This window comes from Microcaecilia unicolor, chromosome 2 (assembly GCF_901765095.1).
Source record: "Microcaecilia unicolor chromosome 2, aMicUni1.1, whole genome shotgun sequence".
NCBI classification, from domain to species: Eukaryota; Metazoa; Chordata; class Amphibia; order Gymnophiona; family Siphonopidae; genus Microcaecilia; species Microcaecilia unicolor.
Window position 1 is genome coordinate 548,236,520 of NC_044032.1, and position 27,929 is coordinate 548,264,448.

Genomic DNA, 27,929 nt, shown 5'->3' on the forward strand with positions numbered 1-27,929 from the left:
CAAGGCAATTTTGTTAATTAAGAGGTGGCTGTGGCTGCTGCCTCAGACAAGCAAACAGACAAATACTTTCAATGCAACTCCCATCCCTAATGTGTTAAAACGAAGGTAAGTATAGCTCCCTTCCAAGAATACCAGGAGCTGGAGTCTTGGAAGCAGGAAACACTAAAGCAAAGGTAGGTGCATCCTGGATTAGAATACTACTACTACTACTACTACTACTACTTAACATTTCTAGAGCGCTACTAGGGTTACGCAGCGCTGTACAAATTAACAATAAGGATGGTCCCTGCTCAAAAGAGCTTACAATCTAAAGGACGAAATGTCAAGTTGGGGTAGATAAGTTTTCTGAGAAGAGGTGTAGTGATTAGGTGCCGAAGGCGACATTGAAGAGGTGGGCTTTGAGCATTGATTTGAAGATGGGTAGGGAGGGGGCACGGCGTATGGGCTCAGGGAGTTTGTTCCAGGCATGGGGTGAGGCGAGACAGAAGGGACGGAGCCTGGAGTTGGAGGTGGTGGAGAAGGGTACTGAAAGGAGGGATTTGTCTTGAGAGCGGAGGTTACGGGTAGGTACGTAAGGGGAGATGAGGGTAGAGAGGTACGGAGGGGCCGCAGATCGAGTGCATTTGTAGGTGAGTAAGAGAAGCTTGAACTGTATGCGGTATCTGATTGGGAGCCAGTGAAGTGACTTGAGGAGAGGGGTGATATGAGTATATCGGTTAAGGCGGAAGATAAGACGTGCGGCAGAGTTCTGGATGGACTGAAGGGGGAGTAGATGGCTACGTGGGAGGCCGGTCAGGAGTAGGTTGCAGTAGTCAAGGCGAGAGGTAATGAGAGAGTGGATGAGAGTTCGGGTGGTGTGCTCGGAGAGGAAGGGGCGAATTTTGCTGATGCTATAGAGGAAGAAGTGACAGGTCTTGGCTATCTGCTGGATGTGCGCAGAAAAGGAGAGGGAGGAGTCAAAGATAACACTGAGGTTGCGGGCAGATGAGACGGAGACGATGAGGGTGTTCTCAACTGAGATAGAGAGTGAAGGGAGAGGGGAAGTGGGCTTGGGTGGGAAGACAATAAGTTCAGTCTTAGACATATTCAGTTTCAGGTGGCGATTGGACATCCAGGCAGCAATGTCGGATAAGCAGGCCGAGACTTTGGCCTGGGTATCCGCAGTGATTTCTGGTGTGGAGAGATAAAGCTGGGTGTCGTCGGCAAAAAGATGATAGTGGAAACCATGAGAAGAAATCAGGGAGCCTAAGGAAGAGGTGTAGATTGAAAAAAGAAGGGGCCCAAGGACAGATCCCTGAGGAACTCCAACAGAGAGCGGGATAGGGGAGGAGGACGAACCATGAGAGTATACTCTGAAGGTACGATGGGAGAGATAAGATGAGAACCAGGAGAGGACAGAGCCCCGGAACCCAAGGGAGGACAGTGTGTCGAGAAGTAGGTTGTGATTGACAGTGTCAAAAGCGGCGGAGAGGTCGAGGAGGATGAGGATGAAGTAGTGACCTTTGGATTTGGCGAGGAATAGGTCATTGCAGACTTTAGATAGTGCCATTTCTGTTGAGTGTAGGGGGCGAAAGCCGGATTGGAGTGGATCGAGGATGGCATGAGAGGAGAGAAAATCAATACAGCGGCTGTGAACGGCGCGTTCAAGTATCTTGGAGAGGAAGGGTAGGAGGGAAATGGGGCGGTAGTTGGAGGGACAGGTGATGGTTTTTTGAGGAGTGGAGTGACCACAGCATGTTTGAAGGTGTCCGGGACAGATGCAGTGGAGAGAGAGAGGTTAAGTATATGACAGATGGTGGGGGTGATGGTAGGTGTGATGGTGTTAAGTAGGTTGGTGGGGATGGGGTCAGAGGAACAGGTGGTGGCTTTCGAGGAGGAGAGGAGATGGGCGATTTTCTCTTCGGTGATAGCAGGAAAGGAGGAGAAGGAGGGCTGGGTAGGTTGGATGAGAGAGTGAGATATAGGCTGAAGAGGAGGAGAGGGAGTAGTGGTGAATTCGAGGTTGATCTTCTGGAACTTGTCACGGAAGTAGTGGGCCAGAGATTGAGGAGAGAGTGAAGGGGGGGGGGGGGGGGGGAATTGGAGTCTGGGAAGCAGGTGGCTTTGAAAACCAGCTTAAAGCCATATATTTAGGGATTTTTGGAGAAGGCAAGGATCACAAGGATCATGGCAGTTACAAAGTCTTTCAGATTGCAAAGACGTGGGCTGTTCTTATCCAACAGGGAAGTAACCCAGCATAAGATTTGTCCTTTAAAGAGGAGGCAAAGGAAGTCCACCCCAGTCTCTTGTGTATGAGTCTCCTATGGATATGCCAGGAACCACTGGAAACACTTCATAAAGAACTTCTCTATTGCAGAGCTACCAGGATACCCAGCTTCAGGAAGAATATTTCCTGGAGCTGGGTATTTTGGCTAATCCTAGTTTTGAATTTACACTCCCAAGCAGTGTGGGTTTTGTAGTCCCTTATTTTATCTATGGTCCCATAAAGTATCATGAAAGGCTTCTCAGACAGCCAGGAGTAGCCTAAAAACTCCCTCTTAGAACTGGGTAACTTGGCAGCTCCTCTAATGCTTCTCGCGTGCAATCAAACTGTTCAGGAAAGGCTCAGGAAGTTCCTGATAGGGAACTAGAGTTTTCTAAGCTAAGGGACTTATTGCAGAAATATAGGTGCCCTTAAAACCCATGTTTTCAAAAATGCATTTGGAGATATGATAGCACCCAGTGATGGAGCGGTTAAAGTTCACTGACCTCCTCCCTTTTCCTTTTTTCCCCTCTTGTATGAATGATTCTGTCCTATATTATCCTGGCATTCATTTTCTTTGTTTAGTTTGTAGTATTTTTTTTAAAGTTATATTGTAAAGTGCCCTGTGATGCCCACAGGAAAGGCGGAATAGTAGAAAGGAAATAATATGTTTTAAACTGAGGAGTTGGTTGGTGACTTGGAAGTTATAGGCTGGTATCTCCTTTTATTCAATCTTTTATTGTTTTCTGTTTATGATGTGAACCACTTTGAATGGGTTTATCCACAAAAGTGGTATAAACCCTAATGATGTGTGAACAACTTTCACACATCATTAGGGTTTATACCAACAACTTTGAAGACTGAATGTGGATAAAACTAAATTGGCCATCTTCAAATCTGGTTAAAAGCCCATCTTTTTGATGCCGCTTTTAACTCCTAAGCCCTATTCACTTGTTCAGTACATATGTCTATTTTATCAGTCCCTTATCCCTTACTTGTCCTGTTTGTCTGTCCTGATTAGATTGTAAGCTCTGTTGAGCAGGGACTGTCTCTTCATGTTCAAGTGTACAGAGCTGTGTACATCTAGTAGCACTATAAAAATAATAAGTAGTAGAAGTAAATTCTTTCTAGCTCTTCCATTTAAACAAGTAGCTTCATATCAAACTGTGACCATTAATGGGACAGGCCTTCCTTTGGTGACATCTTTTAAAGATGTGGGAGTCATTCTGGATAGTACTATGTCCTTTTAAACCCGTGCTACAGTGCTATCTAAAAAAAACATCTTTTTTAATATGAGGCATCTTAGAAGAATTAGAAATTATATGGAAGTTTGCCAATTAAAGTTGTTTGTTAAGGCATTGTTAGTCAATTGGATTATTGTAATGTGTTTTTCAGGTTTCGGAAACATCTTAACTCTTGGTACTTTTGTATATATTACAATGAACTCTTCTGTAAGTTAAATAACATTAACATTAGGTACGATGTGTCCCATATGTTTTGTATATTCGCAAGATATGATTAGGTTTTCTTAAATCTGTTATCCGCATTGAAATTAAAAAGGCATATGCGGGCTATAACTGCTGTATTGGTGGTATTGGTAAAAGTAGTATAAACCTTAATGATGAGGAAGATGATGATGAGGGGCCCTGGCGTACAGCAAAAAGAGCCACTGCAGCTGGTGCAGGTCCCCTTTTACCGCTGCTTAGTAAAAGGGCCCCCAAATGAGGTAACCCTGAGAACAGCAAATTAAAGCCTAATAATAGGACTACCATGAAACAGTATCAAAAATATACACACTTAACAGCACTGAAATTCAAATAGCTGAAAAATACCCGATGTTGTCTTTCTTCTTCTTTCAGAATGGTGTGTCTTATAAAAATCTTCAACAGTAACCAAAACTTTAGTGACAGCAAAAGAATGGTTTCTATGTTTTGAACAGGATTAAGTACAAACTTTTGTTTCATGTATTTGTTTCAAGAGGTTCAAGTATATTGTAGGAGAGGCAATCCAATAGAGTATAATCTGTGGATTCCAATGTTCATTGTTATTTTCTTCAATGGAATTGCTTTTACAGTGTCTTTTTATCTCTCCTGCTATTATGACAATTCCTTGTCCTTTTGATTGTAAAGATAATGTGGGGAAAGATTTAATTTACTGTTATTGTACCAGTGTGTGCACCTTGATGCAACAATGTACAATGAGTTGCATGTGGATGGGTCACGGATTGCTTAAGGCTATAAACTGCTTGTGGCCCTCTACAGATTAATTTGGATTAAGGCTGCTAAGTAATGAATATATTTTTCATTATATTGTACCTGTGGTGACATGGAAATGGACTTAAAGATGAATCCGATGTACATTTATGCAGAAAGTTCAACAACTGGTGTAAGACTACAGCTTGAATTTATATATTTTTCAAACCACGTTTTAAGCAGGACATCCTTTATACAGTGAAAAAAAGATAAACTTATTTACTGGGTTTATAGAAGGAAATGTTATTTAAAACAAATCATGAGTACCCCAGCAATCAGTGAAGGTGTGAGTTTGCTTACCCATGTATTTCAAAAAGTTAAACAGATGCCCCTGATATTCAAAAGCATTTAACCGGCCAGGATCAGCACTTTGCCAGTTAAATGTCCTATAACCAGCTATCCATGAATTTTCAGTGGGACATGGCCAGACATGACCCACTGAAAATTCACAGTTTGAGGCTATTCTTATGTTCTTATATCAATTTGCAGCTGTATTGAAGTGTTAGGATATCACTGGTTTTGATTCATTAGCTTTCATAACTCATTTTTTCCAGATTGGAACTGCATCATTCATGGCAGCTCAATGGTTGTCTGTGTGAGAGATTCAGAAAACTGGCAGATGATGCTCTGCGGCAAATAGGTCATATGTACACAAAGGTACTTTCTGGTATTATTGAGTTGTGTTGTAGTTTAGTTTTAATTGTAGCTCAGCCGATGGAAGAGATGGTAGCGTGGATATGAGTGGGTCAAAGCCAATTTCCCAGTCACAGGGCCAGAGAGGCTTACATAGTGACATGGAGTAGCATAATCAAAAGGGGCGCCCAAGTTTTCCTGAGGATGTCCTCGCAGGACGTCCCGGCGAAGGAGCAGGGAAACCCGTATTATCGAAACAAGATGGGCGTCCATCTTTCATTTCGATAATAGAGTTGGGGATGCCCAAATCTTGAAATTTAGGTTGTCCCTAGAGATGGTTTCCTTAGACTTGATCGTTTCTGAGTTTTGGCGATAATGGACGCAGGAGAACAGAAACCAAAGCTCCAATATTCGGATCCTTGGTATCCCTGAGGGATGCAAGGGAACCTCTCCTATTATGTACATTCACAAGTTTTTAACCATCTGCTTTCCAGGGACCCTCTCTAACCTGTCTTTGAAATAGAAATGGCACATAGGGAGCTGTGGCCCAAGCTGGATGTGAATTTGCTGCAGAGGGCATTTGTGGTTAAGCTGTTCATAAGTACATAAGTGTTGCCATACTGGGATAGAACAAAGGCCCATCAAGCCCAGCATCCTGTTTCCAACAGTGGCCAATCCAGGTCACAAGTACCTGGCAAGATCCCCAAACAGTACAATACATTTTATGCAGCTTATCCTAGAAATAAGCAGTGGATTTTCTTCAAGTCCATCTTAATAATGGCTTATGGACTTTTTTGGGAAGCTATCCAAACCTTTTTGAAACAAACTGCTTTTACCACATTGTCGTGCAACGAATTTGAGAGTGTAATTACACATTAAGGGCATCTTTTACTAAAGTGCACTCATGTTTTTAGCACTCGCTAAAATTGTGGGTGCGCTAAATGTTAGAGATGCGAAGACCCTCTGAGTGAAGAACTATTTTCTCCAATATGTTTTAAATTTACTACTTTGTAGCTTCATTGTGTGCCCCCCTAGTCCTAGTATTTTTGGAAAGAGTAAACAAGCGATTCACGTCTACCCATTCCAATCCACTCATTATTTTATACACCTCTATCATATCTCCCCTCAGCCGTCTTTTCTCCAAGCTGAAGAGCCTTAGCTGTTTTAGCCTTTCCATATAGGGATGTTGTCTCATCCTCTTTATCATTTCTGTCACATTTCTCTGTACATTTTCTACTTCCACTATATCTTTTTTGAGATGCAGTGACCAGAATTGTATACAGTATTCGAGGTGCGGTTGCACCCTGGAGTTATACAAAGGCATTATAATGTCCTCATTTTTGTTTTCTATTCCTTTCCTAATAATTCCAAACATTCTATTTGCTTTCTTAACCACCTCAGCACACTGAGCAGAGGGTTTTAAAATATCATCAAGTATGACACCTAGATCCCTTTCCTGGTCAGTGACTCCTAATGTGGAATCTTACATCACATAATTCGGGTTCCTCTTTCCCACATGCATCACTTTACACTTGCTCACATTAAACATCCTCTGCCATTTGTACAAATTTGGGTGCTATTTATAGAATCCAAGGGTTAATGCATAGTTTACTATGAGTTAGCTGCTAGTGCACAACCATATTAAGGGGTTTTGCAGTATTTTTTCAATTAACATGTGGTAAACTGTTTGTTAAGTGCTTTTCCTGTTGCGAGTGTGTTATGGGTAGAGAATGGTTGAGGAAGATGTTTTGCAATTAGCATGCTGTAAATAATGTATGCTAATCAACTCCTTTGCAGGGGACCACTTACTACCTCCTAACTAGGAAGCAGTAAGTGTATCTGCACTAACTCCAAGCACAGTGTCCTATGGAAGCTGCAAATTTAATGTGGCACCTGTAAAGATAAATGCTGGGAACTCCTCCAATGGTGGTCATGTTAAACTTGCAGATACTGCATGGCAAAGTCTCACATTAAGCCAATGCAGGGGTGGACTGACCATTGGGACAAAAGGGCACTGCCCAAGGGCCCACATCAGTAAGAGTCCCACTCTCCCCTAGTCTCTATCTAGTTTATTTATTTTTGATAGGTGGTTAGAGACCCATGAACCTTATTGCCCGGGGGCCCAAATCCCTGTAGTTCACCATTGAGCCACGGTAACTACAAATTTTACTGTAGCTTAGTAAAAGGGCACCAATATTAATCCTCAAAGGCTATGCTATGTCCTCTTTATTTCTTTTTTTTAGGGATGTGCTAGATATTTTTGATGAGGATTCTCAAGCATTCAAATAATGATCGATGCCATTTATTTTCCTCCAAAGGCCATAAAGTAATTTGGGTAAATGAAGCCCTTACCAATTCCTTTTTTTTTGAGCTGTATGTGGGCACTAAATAAGCAACCAGGAAAATGAGCTGAAGCCTTGATGATGGCATGACTGCTTGCAAGTTTTAAACTTGAGCTAATTAACCCACTTTTCACTGTGCCCCCATGTGTCTAATTCATGCTGTTTATTTGCCTGTGCAACCCTTTCTCCTAAAGTATATAGCCTAACTTGAAGGCATGCAATTCTCTCTATTTTCATCAATCTTTATAATTCAGGCCAAAACATTATAATTTTATCAACTGAATTAACACAGCTCCATAGTGTGCACAATATCTAGAGTTTCCATAGGAACCTAAAAGATAGGAGTTCTGAATGAGCCTCCTGAGATCCTCACTCATTAAACCTTGCTGAGGTCTGCAAACTGCCTGAAATAACCAAGAAGCTTGTACAAAACTCAGGTGTGCATTTAAAACATGTATTAAGATGCTTATTGAAGTTTATTTATGCTGACTAGTTTGTAGTTACTTTGCATGTGGGAACAATTTATCCTTGTAAATAAGAGTATGGCCACACTTTTCTAAAGGCTGAGGAGAGGGAGAGAGGCTCATAATTATTTTGTAAGCTTCTCATCACCTTGAAACTGGCAGCATTGTAACTTAGTACATGATGACAGCAAAAGACCAAGGCAGTGGTTCCCAAACTTGGAGGCAATTCAACCAGTCAGGTTTTCAGGATATCCACAATGAATATTCATGAGAGAGATCTGCATGCATTGCGTGTTCGGAGTGCCGGCGGTATTGCCAGATTAGCATGTGGCAAGGTGGCGGTTTAGGTACTGCTATTTTGTAAAAGGGGCCATTAATCTTCCATTGCCTCAGGTACAATAAAACTGGGATTGTGAGTCCTCTAGGGTGAATAAAGTATCTGCTTATAATACGCAATTGTCCTCCACCTTGAACTTAATGGTTAAGTAGTTTATAAATGGCAGAATTAAATACATTTAATTAAGGTATCCTATAAAATTGGTGCCTAAATACTATAGCGTGCAACTGCAATGGGAGCATATATGTAGGATGTTATAGCAGCATGTGCACATTTCCAGTTACCACAGGACACCAGAGCATTTCCTGAAGGACTCCATTTTTAGCTGCATTAGGTGTATTTTAGTGCCTAATGCGGCTTCATAAAAGGGCCACAAACTTTGTTGCTCCCTTTCTATATGAACCTTCATTTGTTTCATGCCACCACAGAACTCACAGCTCCAAGGGCAGGAAGAGGACAGGAACCCAGTTATGTAACAACAGTGGCTGGAGTGGTCTAATGGTTAGAGCACTGGTCTTGCAATCCAGAGGTGGCTGGTTCAAATCCCACTGCTAATCCTTGTGATCTTGGGCAAGTCACTTAACCCTCCATTGCCTCAGGTACAAACTTAGATTGTGAGCCTAATATCCAGTGTATCTGAATGTAACTCACCTTGAGCTACTACTGAAAAAGGTGTGAGCAAATCTAAAATTAAAAAAAAATGTGGGCAGGTTATGGGCATGCCAACTACTGTAGCACAAACTTTACAGAATACGACCAATTACATGCACAAGTGCCCCATTCATGACTGCCATAGAGCAGGCATATGTGGTTGCATGTACTTATGGAGATTAGTAGACAGGCTAGTATTCTATAATGGTTTGATGCACAATTTGGCTCACGTTTCGGGCACCAGAATTGTATTGCCCTGTATAGAAATGCTCCCAATGTGCATATAAGAGCTCTACTGAGTTACCGCCAGCATCTACCTTTTCATATTTAACCACAGACTTTCATAAGAATTAATATTGGCTGTTTGTGAGATTGTAGCATGGATAGCTCATCTTCTTGATCCCCAACAGAGCCTCAAAAAGAATGAGGATATATAAATAGTGAATAACTTCAGTTCAGCAACAATAAATAAATATATATCACACAGAGAACCCCGCCCCCCCCCCCCCACACATAAACATACCTGATGGGGCTATGTTTCACTGTCACATTTGTGTCAATGACATACTTAGATGTGACAATAAACTGAGTGGCCCTTTTACTAAAGGGTTGGCATATGACAACAGGGTTTCCATGCGCCAGTCCAGAACAGTAGCCTAGCAATAGTTTGTACCCCCCCCCCCCAGCATGTAACATTTCCGTTGCTACAAAAATATTTTCTATTTTTGTAGTACCAGTGCCGCACACTGCCCGGTTACCACCGGGTTAGCACGGGAGTCCTTAGTGCCATCTCAATGGGTGGCAGTAAATGCTCACTCCCCCCTCCCCAGAAATGTCAATGCAGCAAGTAGTTTACTTACTACATGGCCATTCCTTTTTGAAAATAAAAGACAGCCTTTTACCTGCTTAGTAAAAGGACCTCTGTATTATTTAAAAATGGTCCGAGATATACCGAAAACACCATTGAAAGTATCAGCTGTAGACTAGAAAGATATATATTGCAGGATTCATATATTAGAATAACTTATAAACAAATGAAAACATGATAATAAATTACAATTTTATTTATAAGATTTGAAAATAATACAGATATAACATCTTATCAAGAAACCTGTCCAGAAATAGCCTAGGAAAATAGATACATGAACAACAATCACTAATTACTGCATGTACCTCAAAAATCCACACAGTAATAACTCATGAATCAATATGCTGTAAAAATGTCACAAAACTTATCCAAAGCTATACATACAGATTTGTGCTCATAGACAATAGAGGGTCCATTATAAATCCCAAAAGAGGAGTAGCCTAGTGGTTAGTGCAGCGGATTTTGATCCTGGGGAGCTGAGTTCAATTCCCACTGCAGCTCCTTGTGACTGTGGGCAAGTCACTTAACTCTCCATTGCCCCAGGTACAAAATAAGTACCTGAATATATGTAAACCACTTTGAATGTAGTTGCAAAATACCAAAGAAAGGTGGTATATCAAGTTCCATTTTCCTTCCCCCCCCCCCTTTAAGCTTTAATCGTTGCACATATCTATGTAACAATATTTCCACTTTAAGATATATTTGAACATGAACCATATTTTGTCTACTGACTGCTTCAGAACACCAAACTTTTCAGAGTTCAAGGCATTTGAAAGTGTGAGATTTCTGAGCTTGCCCCTTTTTTCCTGAAGTTTTAATGTTTGGTTTCCTGAGGCAGCCGGTAGGTGAAGTCGGGACATGGATCCCAGGTCCATGTCCAGATTTGGAACCTGGGATCTGCGCAAGTTTTTTTTTAGATAAGTACATTTTAATATATATATATATATATATATATATATATATATATATATATATATATATATATATATATATATATACTAAAGTGGAAAATATTGTTATATAGAGTGGTGTGGAATGGGTAGACTTGAATTGCTTGTTTATTCTTTAGGACTGGGGGCATACAATGAAGTACAAAGTAGTAAATTTAAAAAAAAAATGAAGAAAAATTTTCTTCACTCAGTGTGTAATTAAACTCTGGAATTTGTTGCCAGAGAATGTGGTAAAAGCATTTACTTAGCAGGGTTTAAAAAAGGTTTTGATAACTTTCTAAAAGAAAAGTCCATAAGCCATTATTAAGATGGACTTGGGGAAAAGCCACTGCTTATTTCTATGATAAGCTGCACAAAATGAATTGTACTGTTTTGTGATCTTGCCAGATACTTGTAACCTGGATTGGCCACTATTGGAAACAGGATGCTGGGCTTGATGGACCTTCGGTCTGTCTCAGTATGGCAATGCTTATGTTGTTATATTAGAAATCTGTAACGATTAAAGCTTATGAGAGGGGTCCCTGTTGGGATTAAAAAGAATGGTTTTGCTATTGTCTATGAGCACATATTTGTATGTATAGATTTTGATATTTTTGTGACATTTTTACAGCATATTGATTCATGAGTCATTACACTGTGGCTTTTTGAGGTAGATATTATATGATTGTTTCCCCAAGAGATTCATGTAATATACCCCTTGATTCAATTTGGTTGAACATTAGTGCATGGCCATTAATTGAAATAAATGGAAAATCAGCCATTTGTCTGCTGCAGTAAAATGGTCTTAATGCACAGGAAAAAAAAAAACTCATGTAAGGATGCATTACGGCCAGTATCTACCTCAGCTTAGTAAAAGGACCCTTAGATATTGAAGTGGCCAGAAAAGTCAGCAGCACCTGCTACATTCCTGTTCGAGTGGTCTTTCATATCATGGGGTTGTAGGAGGTTGCACAGTGTTTGAAACAAACCCTTGGGATGATTCAATGTGACTTTATTGGGTAGAGTAGAATTGTTTACATGCTCTTCTGTCTGTGGCAAACTGTGATTTGCATCATTTTATTTCCTCTTTATTGACCACCTACTTGTTAGTTCTTAGCTCTTCTGGGTACAGGCTGCATGCTAGTGACATAGCGGGAATTTACTGCCAGATTCTATATATCCAAGTGTATTCTATAACTATATGTGAAACTTAATTGGCTTAACAAGCCAATCAGCATTTTTAACAGCACTTAACAAGCAATAATGATCACTAATTGGCAATAATTAGAATTTATACACATAACGTGTTAAGTGTATTCTGTAACGCACAGTGACTAAATTCTAATGTGTGAAAAGGGTCATGGTTATGGGCATGGAAATGAGTGCTTGTAGACATTCCAAAATTTACCCGCACTGTTATAGAATATGCCCCTCTGTGCCTAAATGCCTGGAATGCCTGCACCATATGCCTGGAATAGACTTCCTGAGCCGATACGTCAAGCTCCATCTCTGGCAGTCTTCAAATCTAGGCTAAAAGGCCACTTTTTTGATGCAGCTTTTAACTCCTAACCCTTATTCACTTGTTCAGAACCCTTATTTTATCATCCTCACTTTAATATTCCCTTATCTCTTGTTTGTCTGTCCTAATTAGATTGAAAGCTCTGTCAAGCAGGGACTGTCTCTTCATGTTCAAGTGTACAGCACTGCGTACGTCTAGTAGCGCTTTAGAAATGATAAGTAGTAGTAGTAGTAAATCTACATGCCAGTATTTACACCACATTTCCCTTGGTGTAAATGGATATGCTTAGTTCTAGGTACTGGAATATCAACTAAGTGTATTCTATATACTGCGCCTAAATCTAGGTTTTGCTTATAGAATACACTTAAGTGGAAATTTTTTCCATGCAGATTTTTCAGGCGCCATATATTGAATCTAGCCCAGTGAAATTCAGCTAAATTCTGTGTTGCACTTCAGAACCTGTTCTCTAAAGAATTGCTGGTTGTGAAGAAAGGAGATGTTTTGCCTTGGTGGATAACAATTCAGGGTTGATCTATGTTATTAACTTAATTGGCTAACTAGTACTCGCATCCTACCTACCTTAGGCCTCATACTACTAGTATGGAAAGTAATTCAGAAAGTATTCAAAATGTTATCTGTCCAAGACATGGGGATCATGTGGAGGTTAATTTGGGATGCCTGGTTTAGAGGGCAAGTAGGCACCTATTTAGAAGCTATCTTATAAAAACACATAAGCATTTATCTTTATTAAACACTAGCATATGTTCATTGCAAGTGCAGACATTTACATCTGCTCTCAAGCCTATGCCTAGATTAAGTACAATTGTAACTAGTGTATTTTATCATCTATGTCTGCACTTGCTACCTCTACATGCACTTTGTCCAAATTCCACCCCCGTACATCTCTATTAGCAAACTACACACTATCATGTCAACATGCATATTATTATTATTTGTATAGTTCTACCAGACGCACGCAGCGCTGAACACCTGATACAAAGAGACAGTCCCTGCTCAAAAGAGCTTACAATCTAAATAACACAGACAGACAAGACAGTTACGGGTGAGGGAAGTAATGGGAGCTAAAAAGCAGCAGTGAAAAGGTGGGTTTTCAGCATAGATTTGAAAACAGGTAGAGATGGAGCTAGACGTATAGGTCCAGGAAGTCTATTCCAGGCATAAGGTGCCGCGAGAGAAAAGGAGCGAAGCCTGGAGTTAGCAGTGGAGGAGAAGGGGGACGACAAGAGAGATTTGTCCAGTGAGCGGAGTTCATGGGGAGGAATGTAGGGAGAGATGAGAGTGGAGAGGTAATGGGGGCTGCAGAGTGGATGCATTTAAAGGTCAATATGAGAAGTTTAAACTGAATGTGGAAGCGGACAGGGAGCCAGTGAAGTGACTCGAGGAGTGGGCTAGTGTGGGTATAACGATTCATGTATACTGCTTTAACTGTTGGAATTTTATAACAATTATCTACTCGCGTATGTGGCTACATATATATGAAAAGGACTTCATCAAATTACCTCATTCATGTCTTTGATTAACAGTCAGACTCAATTAGATATGGAATACAGGACCAGATCAAATATATTGCCCAAAAGATTGTCTTCTTAGCTTTCGCTTATCACTCAACTAAGACAATTGATAGTGAAGTCAGATGCAGTGTGCAAAGTCTCAAGATTACCAGGCAAATGTGTGAATGGACATGTGTGACGATATGTTCCATTGTCTTGTTGACCCTATAGAGGAAGTGTGGATCATCTCTAAAGCCTCATTGGGTTAGAGTGTATAATTTAATTTATTGATTTGCTTGTTCATTATAGCCCATAAAAAGCAATTTACAATGCTAAAAGTAAAAGAAGTGTCCTTTCTCATATTTCAAATGCTGCAGTACCAGCAGCAATGCAAGCTGTTGAAGGATGGCATGGTGGAAGAGAAAGCACAAGCTCCCTCCGCTATGTCTAGGAATAAACAGGAGATGTAGAGTTGAGACTGAAGCAAGGGATGTAAGGAGCCTGAGAATGAGACTTGGGCTAGAAGGCAGTTGATGATGGTAGGCTGGAGTGGAAAAGGGAGCTGATGCTGGGGTTAGGAGAAGGTGTCTGATGCTGGGCCTGGGAGCTGATGCTAAGGCTGGAAGAGAGCTGACAATGGAGCTACAAGGGGGCTGGGACTGGAAGGAAGCTGATACTGGGACCAAAGCTGAAAGGGGGTTGAGAATAGGGCTGGGTGAAGGAGGCTGAGGATGGGGCTCAGGATCAGAGAAGGGGGATGATGCCAGATGCTGGAAGAGGGAGAGGGAAATGGGACTTGATATACCACCTTCCTGAGGTTTTTGCAACTACATTCAAAGCGGTTTACATATATTCAGGTACTTATTTTGTATCAGGGGCAATGGAGGGTTAAGTGACTTGCCCAGAGTCACAAGGAGCTGCAGTGGAAATCGAACTCAGTTCCCCAGGATCAAAGTCCACTGCACTAACCACTAGCTACTCCTCCACATACTTTGGAGTGAGGTGCAATTGCATATACAGGGGAAGGTGGAGGTGAAAGATGGATAAATACTAGGTTAAAGAGCAGGAAAGATAAGAACATAAGCATCGCCACACCACAACCTGTCTCAGACAGTGGCCCATCCAGGTCACAATCACCCAACAAGCATTTTCTACTGCTTGTCCCAGGAATAGTGGATTTTTCCCTACGTCCATTTAATAACATTCTATGGCCTTTTCCTTCAGGAAGCCGTGCAAACCTTTCTTAAACTCTGCTAAACTAACCGCCTTAACCACATTCTCCGGCAACAAATTCCAGAGTCGAATTACACGCTGAGTAAAGAAACATTTTCTCTTATTTGTTTTAAACTTTTCCACTCCATTCATTATTTTATATACCTCTATCATATCACCCCTCAGTCGCCTTTTCTTCAAGCTGAAGAGCCCCAGCCGCTTTAGCCTTTCCTCATAGGAAAGTCATCCCATCCCCTTAATTATCTTCATTGCCCTTCTCTGCACCTTTTCTAATTCCACTATATGTTTTTTGAGGTGAGGCGACCAGAATTGAACACAATACTCTAGGTGCGGTCGCACCATGGACCGATACAGTGGCATTATAATATCCTCATTTTTGTTTTCCATCCCTTTCCTAATAATACCTAATATTCTATTTGCTTTCTTTGCCACAGCAGCACACTGAGCAGAAGATTTCAACGTATCATCAATGATGACTCCCAGGTCCCTGTCTCGTTCCGTGACTCCTAACACTAAACCTTGCATGATGTAGCTATCGTTTGGGTTCCTCTTTCTCACATGCATCACTTTGCACTTGCTCACATTGAACGTCATCTGCCATTTAGATGCCCAGTCTCCTAGTCAATGAGTACTGGAAAAGGAAGTAAATGGGAGTATGCTAGTGAAGGGTAGAAAGAGATAAGGACAATAAGGTAAGGGAAATGGATATGGGAGAAAGAGGAAGGAGGTCAGATATTGGGGACATGGGGATACAGGAGAGTAGGACTCAGAAAGAGACTATAGAATTGCATGAGAGATCAGAAGACGGGCTGTAAGATTAGCTGGGAGAATATGTGGAGACTCAGGGCTTGGGAAGGAATGTGAGAGAGGACTCAGGAAATGGATAGGTTGGAAAAGTAGAGAATTGGGATCAGGTAGGAGGATACTAAGAACTTGTGCAGATTTAGGAAGCCAATGGGGAGTAGGAGAATGGGTGAGGATATTAGTAGGGATGTAAGACTGAGTGCAGAAGGATGAAGGACATGGAAGGTTTTTGGGGGGAGTGGATTAGGAGGCTGTTGAAAAGGACAAGAAGCTGTGGAGAGGCTGAGAGTCAAAGGATAGGGACAAGTCCTTAAAGAGGTGAGACAGCATGGAAGTAGGGAAAGTAAAAGGGTGAATGGGAGTCTGTTAAGGGGGTAAGACATAAGAAAATGAATGGAGGTGGAGAGAAGATGTGACAAGAAATGGGCTGGGGGCTAATGAAAGACAGAAGAATGTAGATGAGTGGAGGAGTGGCCTAGTGGTTAGGGTGCTGAACTTTGGTCCTGGGGAACTGAGGAACTGAGTTCGATTCCTGCTTCAGGCACAGACAGCTCCTTCTGACTCTGGGCAAGTCACTTAACCCTCCATTGCCCCATGTAAGCCGCATTGAGCGCATTTGTTACAAATGTAACAACAATAAAAAGGTAGATGACAGAAATGGAGAAAATGACCAAACAAAAGGATCATTAGAAGCAGGTATAGGGGAGGCAGGTAAGACAGGGTGAATGAAGAAATAAAAAGTAGAAATGAAATTCTGAAACAAGGTTTAGAAAAAATCAAGAAGAGGAAATGCTAAAGAGAGATCACGATAGACACAGTTGGAAAGATAACATGATCAGATACCAAAGTATTATTTTTAGTTTTTGGAAAATGAAATATGTCAACTTTGAAATGTACTTTGAACTGCAATTTAACAGGGCTCAAGGTAAAGCTAGGGCTATACTGTGCTGTACTACAATATGTTTGTAGTGACTTAAGACTAATTCATCAAGCAGTTTGTGGAGTATCTCTGTTGACATGATTACTCAGACTGATAAAGTGAGAACCAGTGTCTATTTTGAAAGTGTTTGCACCCTGAGTGTTACTATGCTATGAGAAACAGGCTATTGCCAGGAATAAATTCCACTACTTTGAATTAGATTGGAATGTAACAGCTACATGAGTCAAAAGTTTGATTAGGATAATTAACCTTTTGCAATCTGCAATGGCGTTCCTAGGGGGGGGGGCGGTGGGGGCGGTCCGCCCCGGGTGCACGCCGCTGGGGGGGTGCCCTGCACGCCTGTCCTCTGTTGGTCCATGCTTCTTCTCTGCCCCGGAACAGGTTACTTCCTGTTTCGGGGCAGAGAAGAAGCATGGAACAACAGAGGGCAGGCGCGCGGCACCCCCCCAGCGGCGTGCACCCGCCGGGGGGTTCCTTCGTGGGGGTGTCCTTTCGCCGGGGGGGGGGAGGGTCCACGCTGCATTAGGGGGGATGCTGCACCCAGGGGGCGGGGCGCATCGGCGATCCGCCCCGGGTGCCAGCCCCCCCAGGAACGCCACTGGCAATCTGCAATTAGTTGAGGAAGAGGAAGACAAAGATAGATTGTTGTACATATTTATGTATTTATATGCACAGTATATATTGCTAAAATAAATGAAGGGGAATAAAGGATCACCCATTAATTATACAAAAGAAACAACAGGCTAGCCCCAAAATATTGGTTGCACTATTTTCTAAGGTATCATAAACTACGATATGCATCATGTTATGTAATGTTACACCAAACTTCTATTCCACAGATACCTTAACAGTTTTTAGCAGATTACACAAATTCAACAAAACTGGATAAACAAACATTTCAGGAGTTACATTGCACCTAGTAGTACATATTTTATTTATTTATTTATTAGGATTTATTTACCGCCTTTTTGAAGGAATTCACTCAAGGCGGTGTACAGTAAGAATAGATCAAACATGTGCAATAGGCAATTACAGCAGTAAAAATATTCAAATAACAATACAAAGTATGGCATATTATACTACTTACAATGTCAACACAATACGTAATAGAACATTTTAATTGAGAGTGAAGGGTAAAGCAAAGATGTAACATATAGATAGGAAAGAGAGTAAGAAGAGTTAGAAAGTAAGGTGACTGATTTAAAGAAAGTTGCACATGAGGTCAGAGAGATGGTTAAATATTATCTCAGCTAGGGTAGGAGTGGATAAACATGTCCTGCTGCAGTATGTGCAGCCCGAGTCACTCCTTGTGTGTGTGAGTGAGACTAACAAGTTAGCTACTTCTTCCATTAAAGGCCTGGTTGAAGAGCCAAGCTTTCACCTGCTTCCTGAAGTATAGATAGTCTTGTGTTAAGCGGAGCCTTTCAGACAGTGCATTCTAGAGTGTGGGGGCTACTCCAGAGAAGGCTTGCTTGCTGGTATCACATCGTTTAATGTCTTTTGGAGAGAGTGTGGTTAGTGGTAGTCCTTGGGAGTTAGCTGTGTGTGGAGGATCATCCTATTCATCAGGTACTCAGGGTCATTCTTTTTCATGGCCTTGAAGATCAGATATAGACTTTTAAATTTAGCCCTGTATTGTACTGGTATTATATTTGTGAAACAAAAATGTTTTCAAGGTCTTCCTAAACACTAAACTCCCTGTTTATTAAGCTTTGTTAGCACCTACTGCATGGCAGTGTCAACACAGCCCATTCACTATATATCAATAGAGTGCACAGAATTCACCAACCCTAGAGATGGGAGGACTTACAAGTTACGTTTTGATACAACATGTGCATCGGAGTATGTTGTATATGTGCTACAATGTCCTTGTATGAAGTGGTATGTGGGTAAAACCCAGAGAAAATTCTCTATCCGGTTGTGTGAACACACTTGCACTATGTTCTGTAATGTTCTGTATTTCACAACAGCTCAGTGGGTTTTTTTTGCTTCTCTAAGTCAATCACATTGGGGGCTCTTGAGAAAGCCTGAAGCGAAACAGGTCCGTCGGGACCTCACTGTTTTTACGACTGAGTTGCCAGCAGTAGGAACAGAGCAGTTCAGATAACTGCCTTTTCCTTCATTTAGACACTAATTTGGAAAGAAGGGAGTATTTCGGAGCATTGTGGGAGGTGTTTCACCCATGATTACTTTTTTTACTGTGAGCTCTAATTTTTTTCAGCCAAACAGTGTTCTGGTCTAAGTGACTATGTTGAGCCACAGTTTTATGAGGTTTTTCCTCCCACCTTTATATTAAACAGTGCAATACTGCACTCAGAAGAGCACAGTAGGTCTCAGTGTGTATGTATATGATTCACAGTTGGTTTTGAGGAACTATTCATTGGCACATAATTTGGTTTATAAATAACCTTTGAAAATACTGCAAAAATATTTAAAGGCTGCCCTGTTGTCTCTTTTCAGTATATATCCTTAACATAAAGAGCAGCTTTGTAAATGGGCCTCTTTGTAAACTTAATATGAACGAGAAAATCCTCCTGTGCTTGAAAGTAACTGGCCTTGAGCTACAATGAAATATGACAACAAAATCTAAATAGTCATCCTTTATCAGAAGTCATCAATGGAATGCATATCTTGTACATCTGAAGAAGTACAGAAGAACAATACTAAATATACATTAATTACCTATGCCACGACAAAGTGGGAGACTTTTTTTTCCGTTATTGGAAACAACTCACACACAAAATTCTCAAGACAGACATGGATCATTTCAAGCACACGTGGTATATCATTTACAAATATAATAGCTTTTTATTTTTAACCCATTTTTATGCACAAACTAGCATTTTATGTGGGCAAATGGCCTCTTAGAATTAGGTCACCCTTAAACGTACATGAATTGTAAGCTGTTGTGTATTTGTAGAGTAGATGTGTTCAAGGGAGGAGTTTGAATAGAGCATGGGTGGAGTTGTGTTTTATGCAAGTATTTTACAAAATATGCACTTACATGGATAGTTTGGGATGCTTGTACTAAGCTGCAATAAACAATGGTCTTAGCGTGCCCTTACAAAGCATTTTCCCGCATCTTAAGGCCATTTTTACCACAGCCAGAAAATGGCCAATTTTCTATTTTTTTCTATTAATGGCCAAGTGCTCATGTTGCCATTAGCATGCAACCATTAATTAAAAAGAAATCACCATGTGAGCACTTACCAACACCTGTTTTGTAGGCATTAATGACTAAAGCTGTAATCCTGTGCTAACCAGTTAGCATATGGTAATGTAGCAACACTAAGTAGTCAGGGATGTCCACTCTCCATTCCCTGACACCCCCCCCCCCCCACCCTCCAACAACAAAAAATTAGCACCCCGATTAGCATGTACAGATTTGGAATTTACCGCAGGATACCTAAGCATGTCCCGAGGTAAGCCATTTTAAGCTGTGGTAAATGAGTGCTAGTGCTTACCTCAGCTTAGTAAAAGGGTCTGTTTATGTGCTAACTTAGGCCTGCTCCTGAGCAGGTGTAAATGTCAACACTCACAAGCTAGTTGAGATTTCTGAAGAATTTGTGCAAGCAGGGGTCAATATTCAAAGTGATTTAAGTGGCCAGGAAAAGCTCCTGGACACTTAAATTGCCTGTGTGGGGCTATCCACTGATATTCAGTGGCACTTAACCAGTTAGTGCCACTAAATATCACAACAGAGTACTAAACTGAAAGCCGACAATTTTGTGGGCAGCCCGGGAACAGAGTTGTCACTTATACAGTCATGTGCCGATACTCAGCACTTAATCCCCGCCCCTTAAGTTAAGTGGCCAAATTGAACTGCTTAAATGTCAATCCTATCTTTATGCGATGTTGCTTAGGCAGTTAAGTTCTGAATATCACATTTAGCCCCATAAGAGATAGCTGGACATGTAAACCAGGATATTCAATGCAATCAATGCATAATTTAAACTACAAAAAAGCATGATATCCAGTTATTCATTTTTATAGGATTGTTATAGAATGATCATAATTGTAGAGTTTATCAAAATCTTGAGTGGAGATCCAATGGGGTAGAGACCCAGTGCTGTGCTGAAGCTGGCTCGCAAGAGCCAGTTGTTAAATTTTTTAAGATCTTGCGAGCCGGCTCCGGTAAACGAGGTAAGCATGGCAGGAGGTCGCCACAAGCCATGCTTACCCCGCTTACCTCAACTCCCCACAGCCCTCGTTTGCCTGCGCCCGCCCTGCGCCACCCGGGGGGGGGGTTAAACCTTTTTTATTACCTCAGTCGAAGCGCCTGCATCATTGAAAGCCCTGCCGGTCTCTAGCTTTCCCTTCGTGAGTTCGTTCCCTCAGAGTCCCGCCTCATGAAGGGAAGGCTAGAGACCAACAGAGCTTTCAATGATGCGGCCGCTTCGACGGAGGTAATAAAAAAGATTTAAACCACGCATGGTGGCACTGTGGCAGGAAGAAAAAGGGGGGATGTTGGGGGGAGAAGAGGGCGGGCAGGTGGATATGAATGGGAGGGGAGGGGGTGAAGGAGAATCACTGGACATGGATGAGAGCAGGAGGGGATGACAGAGGAGAATTGCTGGGTATGGATGGAGGGGGACAGGGGAGAGAAGAGAATTGCTGGGTATGGATGGATGGAGGGGCAGGAGAGAGAAGAGATGGATGGATGGATGGATGGATGGATGGATGGATGGATGGATGGAGGGCAGGGAATAGGAGAGTTGCTGGACATGGGTGGATGGAGGGGAGGGGAGAGGTGGGTTGCTGGACATGGGTGGATGGAGGGGAGGGGATAGAAGGGTTGCTGGACATGGGTGGATGGAGAGGAGGGCAGGGGAGAGAGGAGGGTTGCTGGGCATGGATGGATGGAGGGGAGGGCAGGGAGAGAGAATTGTTGGACATGAATGGAGGGGAGGGAAGACAGGAAGGAGATGCACATGGATGGAGGGGAGAGAGAAGAAATTCTGGACATAGATGGAGGGGAGGGAAGACAGAGGAAGGAGATGCACATGGATGGAGGGGAAGGGAGAGAGAAGAAATGCTGGACATGGATGGAGGGGAGGGAAGACAGAGGAAGGAGATTCACATGGATGGAGGGGAAGGGAGAGAGAAGAAATGCTGGACATGGATGGAGGGGAGGGAAGAGAGAGGAAGGAGATGAGATGAGGGAAAAGGAAGAGAGGAGAAAAACTGCACATGGATGGAGAAAATAGGCAGAAGCTGGATCCACTGGACAGTCAAGTCTGCGGAGGACCCAGCTTTTACTTACGGATGCAGGGCAAGAAATGAAGAAGAAAGGAGGAAAGGAAAGGAATAAATGGGAAAGAAGCTCTGGAAACGGAGTTAAGAGGACAGATAGCAGCAGAATTAGATACTGGGCCAGCATGATCAGAAAAACAAAGTCACCAGGCAACAAAGGTAGAAAAAATAATTTTATTTTCATTATAGTGTTTGGAATATGTCCACTTTGAGAATCAGGTGCTCAACGTTAAAGGTTTATAGTTCTTTACTTATTTATGGCATTTTATCCCACATTAAACATGAATTAGATTGGAACCTGGGTTCATTTAATTTTTTGTTTCCTGGAGAGACTAATGCATTGCACCCCCTCCCAGGCTCTCTTCCCGGCTAGAGCCAGCTCTGCAATTTTTTTGGGGGGTGCAGATGTGGACGGGGTGTGCAGAGGTGGACGAGGGGTGCAGAGGTTGACGGGGGGCACAGAGGTGGACCGGGGAGAGAGCCTTTTGTTAAACATTTACCAGCACACCACTGTAGAGACCCAAAAATTAATTAAGAGAGGCATAAGGCTGAAGGTATACATGGAGGGGCATTTTCAAAAGGGACATCCAAGTTGCAATTTGGACGTCCTTGCAAAACGGCGAAAACCAGGATTGGGGAAACCTGTATTTTTGAAACAAGATGGACATCTATCTTTCGTTTTGAAATACCATCAGGGATGTCCAAATCCTTAAATTTGGACGTCCCTAGATTTGGTTGTCCCTAGACATGGAGGTTTCTGACTTTCGGCGATTTTCGAAACCAAAGACGTCTATGTCAAAAATGGCCAAATGCAAGCCATTTGTTCATGGGAGGAGCCAGCATTTCTAATGCACTGGTCCCCCTGACATGCCAGGACAACAACCGGGCATCCTAGGGTGCACTGCAGTGGACTTCATAAATTGCTCCCAGGAACATAGCTCCCTTACCTTGTGTGCTGAGCCCCCCAAAACCCACTACCCACAACTGTACACCATTACCACAGCCCTTATGGTTGAAGGCGGGTACAGTGGGTTTGTGGTGGGTTTTGGAAAGCTCTCTGTTTCCTCCACAAATTTAACAGGTGTGGGGGGGGGGGGGGGGTATGAGCTTGGGTCCGCCTGTCTGAAGTGCACTGCAGTACCCACTAAAACTGCTCCAGGGACCTCCTTTCGCTGTCATGGCCCCAAGTATGACATCTGAGGCTGGCATAGAGGCTGGCATGAAATATTTTTAAAGATGTTTTTTGAAGGTGGGAGGGGGTTAGTGACCACTGGGGAAGTAACGGGAGGTCATCCCTGATTCTCTCCAGTGGTCATCTGGTCATTTCGGGCACCTTTTTGTGCCTTAGTCATAAGAAAAACAGGTCCAGGTGAAAACGTCCAAGTACTCGTCAGGGACATCCTTGTTTTTTTCGATTATAGGTCAAGGACGTCCAAGTGTTAGGTACGCCCAAGTCCAGCCTTCGCTATGCCTCCTACACACCCCCTTGAACTTTGGCCGTCCTTGTGACGGAGTACAGTTGGAGATGTCCTAAATCAGGTTTTGATTATACTGATTTGGACGTCTCTGGGGGAAGGACGTCCATCTTCCGATTGATAACAAAAGATGGACGTCCTTCTTTTTGAAAAATGAGCCCCATAGTGTGCTGAATAGTCTTGCAGTCGTCTTACTTGTGCCCCCCCCCCCCAACCACCAGGGAGAAGTCCAGTAGCTGCTGAGGGGCAACTAAGTGTATAGGGAGCTTTTCGTGGTAGGCCTTTTAGGGTAGGAGGTTTGATGAGGGGGATTGGAAGGTTAGGTTTTGATTGGGGTATAGGGGGATTGAGTTCTGATCAGGGAAGTTTGAACATGAACTGGCCCCTTAAGAGGCTCCTAAGTAGCATCAGGCCACATTAAAGAGATAAAATAATCCCTGGGTCTCTTTAATAAAGAGAACCATCACAACTTCCTTGTTTTCCACGATGCTGCTAGAGCCAAATTAGTGACTACGAGAAGCTGAGTTATTTCCACAGTTCCTGGTTTCCTAATATTCTATAACTATGAATTGCTGCAAAATCTGGTTCTTGTCATAGGACTTGGCAGTTTCCACAGAATCACTGAAAACTAGCTGTCAGAAAAGGACTAAATTGATTGGCAGGCTGGGTGTGCATGCATGGATCTTCTACTCACTGATCATCTGACAGACACAACTCTCTCTGATGATGATCACTACCCTTTTGCTCATTTACTTGGCAATCACTACCACCCCTGGGCACAGCAGTACATATAAGTACATAAGTATTGCCATACTGGGAAAGACCAAAGGTCCATCGAGCCCAGCATCCTGTTTCCAACAGTGGCCAATCCAGGTCACAGATACCCGGCAAGATCCCAAAAATGTACAAAACATTTTATACTACTTATCCCAGAAATAGTGGATTTTCCCCAAGTCCATTTAATACCGGTCTATGGACTTTTCCTTTAGGAAGCCGTCCAAACCTTTTTTTTGAACTCCGCTAAGCTAACCGCCTTTACCACATTCTCTGGCAATGAATTCCAGAGTTTAATTACACGTTGAGTGTGCAAAGATAGTGGAACTAAATTTGATACCACTATATTTTAAAGGGCCACGCAAATTCAAACCTCCCCATCCCTGATCTCCAAATCAAAACTCCCTACTCTGGATCTTCTGATCAGAACTCCCCTCCCCAATCCCTTCAAAAGCCATGCTCATCAGATGGTACTATAGCAAGAAACTCTCCGCAAGAGCTAAACCCCCTTCAGTTGGAAATGGAACCTTGCAGAAATTACTAACATGTTAAAGGAATAAAACATAGGTGGGGGGAAGACGGGGATTAGAAATGTGAACAAAGGGGAAGAGAAGATGGAGAAGGTGGAGATGAGCCAAAAAGGGAATTAATGCTCTGGTTATAAGATTTCTTTCACCAAATAAGTATTTTGTACAGGCATACTTCAAGAATCAACAGATCAATGGATGCAATATGATGGATTGATAGTCCAAACAATACACAAAACTGGTGCCTGCAGCCATATGTACCAGGTATATATACTTAATCCACTTGTACCACATTTTCTGCAGAAGAAAAGGAACATTTATATATTAAAGCCAGTGTATTAGGGGTCATAAGATTTTATAAGTATTTTCTGCATATAATATAAAAATAGATGCTTGTAGCTCTGCTACAGATGTCAGAGCAGACTGTGTTGCTAAGTGTACTCATTAAATTCCTTTGTTATTTCTTACAGTACATCAGGGATTTTGTTATACGCATTCAACAATTTTTAAATTTACAAGTTCATTTCTGCTGTAGATAATTTCTTTAAACCCTTCTGACATGAAATAATCTAAAAACATCTGTGTTTTTTGTATGATTGATATAAAAATTCTGACCTATAACTAGGAAAAATTAATCTCTCTACTGACATCATTTCCCTGATCATTTGCAAACAAAAAAGTTCAGTTAGCACAAGATTGAAATTTGTGAGCAGTGGCAAGTCAAGACCTGTTAAAAATAAATTCTGTTAAACTTAAGATTCAACTTGCAAGACACTGATGCCTTCCAGCAATTACTGCATCCTGGCTTACTTTTGCTTACTGATTGACTCATCAGAAGACTCATGACAGCTTCCAAAGATGCACCAAAGCATCACAACTAAACCACATAAATGTTACAACCCAATTGACCCCTGATGCAGGTGCTGTGCGCCGAAACAAGGCCAATGTCGGGTCACTAAGGAGAGATTGATGTTCAAGTTATAGGATTAAAGGAACTGTGTCCCAGTTTTGAAGGCTCCTGGTGCTTCTTTTCTCTATTTGTTCAGTGATTGTTAACATTCCATTCCATTCCATTACACTTGGTATTTATCTACCGCAAATACCTCATGAGCGTGCTTCACTGTGGTTTACATAAGCAAGAGATGGACCAATCATTCAGAATTACAACATCATTAAAATTACATCATACATGGAATTAAAATCACAATGTTTAAGATACCAAGTTTGGGGCCCTTTTACTAAGCTACACTAAAAAGTGGCCTGAGCTACTTTTAGCACATGGGCTTCCTGCATGCCGAGGCCACTTTTAGCATAGTGGTAAAATGGCCACATTTTTCATTTTTACCTTAATGACCATGTGCTAATTTCTCAATTATCATGTGGCCATTACTGCAGGAGCCCTTACTGCCACCTATTTACTAGACTATAAGGGCTCCCATGTTAATCCTGCTCTAATCGGGCAGTCCATGGCAATGTACCTGTGCTACTCAATTAATGCAGGGCATGCCTACTCTCCACCTATAAACACACCCCACGCTAAAAAATAAAACCTATTTTTAGCACAGTATTGGCACGTGGCAATTGGCACACTACCATGGGATGCCCCAGCATGTCCTGTGGCAGTGCTTTTAGGTGCATGGTAGGTATGCACTAGTGCCTACCGTGGCTTAGTAAAAGGACCCCTTTATTTTAGTTATTTAGCATATATTTCTGGAATAAGTGTTTTGAAAGATCTCCTAAACAGTCTGTGTGGGTTATTGATGTAATGTACGATGATAAAGATTTCCAATTTTTTACAGCTTGATAAGCAAACGTGGCACTAAGACATCTTCCATGTTTTTTCCCTCTAGGATTGGGGAAATTAAAAGGAGATCTGTCTCATAATGCATAAATTTGCTTTGCTGGGCAAAATTAAAATAGAGAATACATATAACAAGGTGCATTTCCAGTTAAAAATTTTAAACAATATACAATTTTAAAATGATTCTTGTCTCTATTGGAAGTCAGTGTAGTATAATCAGAAATAAAGTAATTCTATCACCTTTTGTCAGAAAGAAAATTAAACATACTGATGTATTCTGTATAGTTTGCAATTTTTTCAAACAAAAACCTAGGACAATCTAAATAGATGATATTGCAATAGTACATTTGGGATAGCAATAATGCTTGTACCAGCAGACAAAAATGATGTTCTTAAAAAAAAAAAAAAAAACATGGATACAACTTAGCTTTCTCATCAAATGAAAAGTTTTCCTTATCAGTGAAGTAATATGAGGTTCCACTGAAACCTTGCAATCAAGTACAACCTCTAAAATTCTGATTACAGGTGATAAAGTATAGTCAATACACCTTATATTCAAGATATGATTGTAATCCACAGTGCCAGGTTCTCCCATGAATAGAAAGGTTTTTTATTCAGTTTTAATCTAAATTGCATCATCCAATTTTCAATTAAACCAACACAGTGGGCAATATCACTTTTAGATGATTCAAGTGACGTTAAAATAGGAATAAGTACTGTAATATCATATGCATACATGAATAATTGAAAATTAGCAATTTTTAGAATATAGCCTAATGAATGTAAAAAAATATTGAATAAAACTGGAGATAGTGGGGAACCTTGAGGCATGCCACAAGATATATTCAAGACTCTGAAAAAGTATTGTGCATTCTGACCGTATAAGTTCTATATAGAAAACTCTTAAGCCAAACAGACACTCTTCCTGTAATACCTAGCCCAAGAGCTGCATAAAGATTTTGTAATCAACCTATGCACTGGAAAAATCGAATTGCAGAATCAATGGGGTTTTTTTCCCTTCAGTAATTAGAATTTTAATATTATCAAATAAAGATCCTACTACCACCACTGTACTAAAGATCGAAATCCAGACTGAAAAATATGTAAGAGATTAAACAGATCTAGACATTGTAATTTCTGTTTAGCCATCAAATCCTTCATTATTTTCACAAAAAAATGGTATAGATGCCACCGGCCTATAATTTGAAACACTATGCAGAGCTTCCTTAGGGGCCCTTTTACTAAGCATCAGTAAGTCCCCCGTGGGCTTACTGTGCACCAATCTGAAGCTACCACCAGCCCAACACATGCACTGGTGGTAGTTCCACCCCCCAGCGCTCAGCATTTCTGGTACTAGTGGAAATATTCATAAAC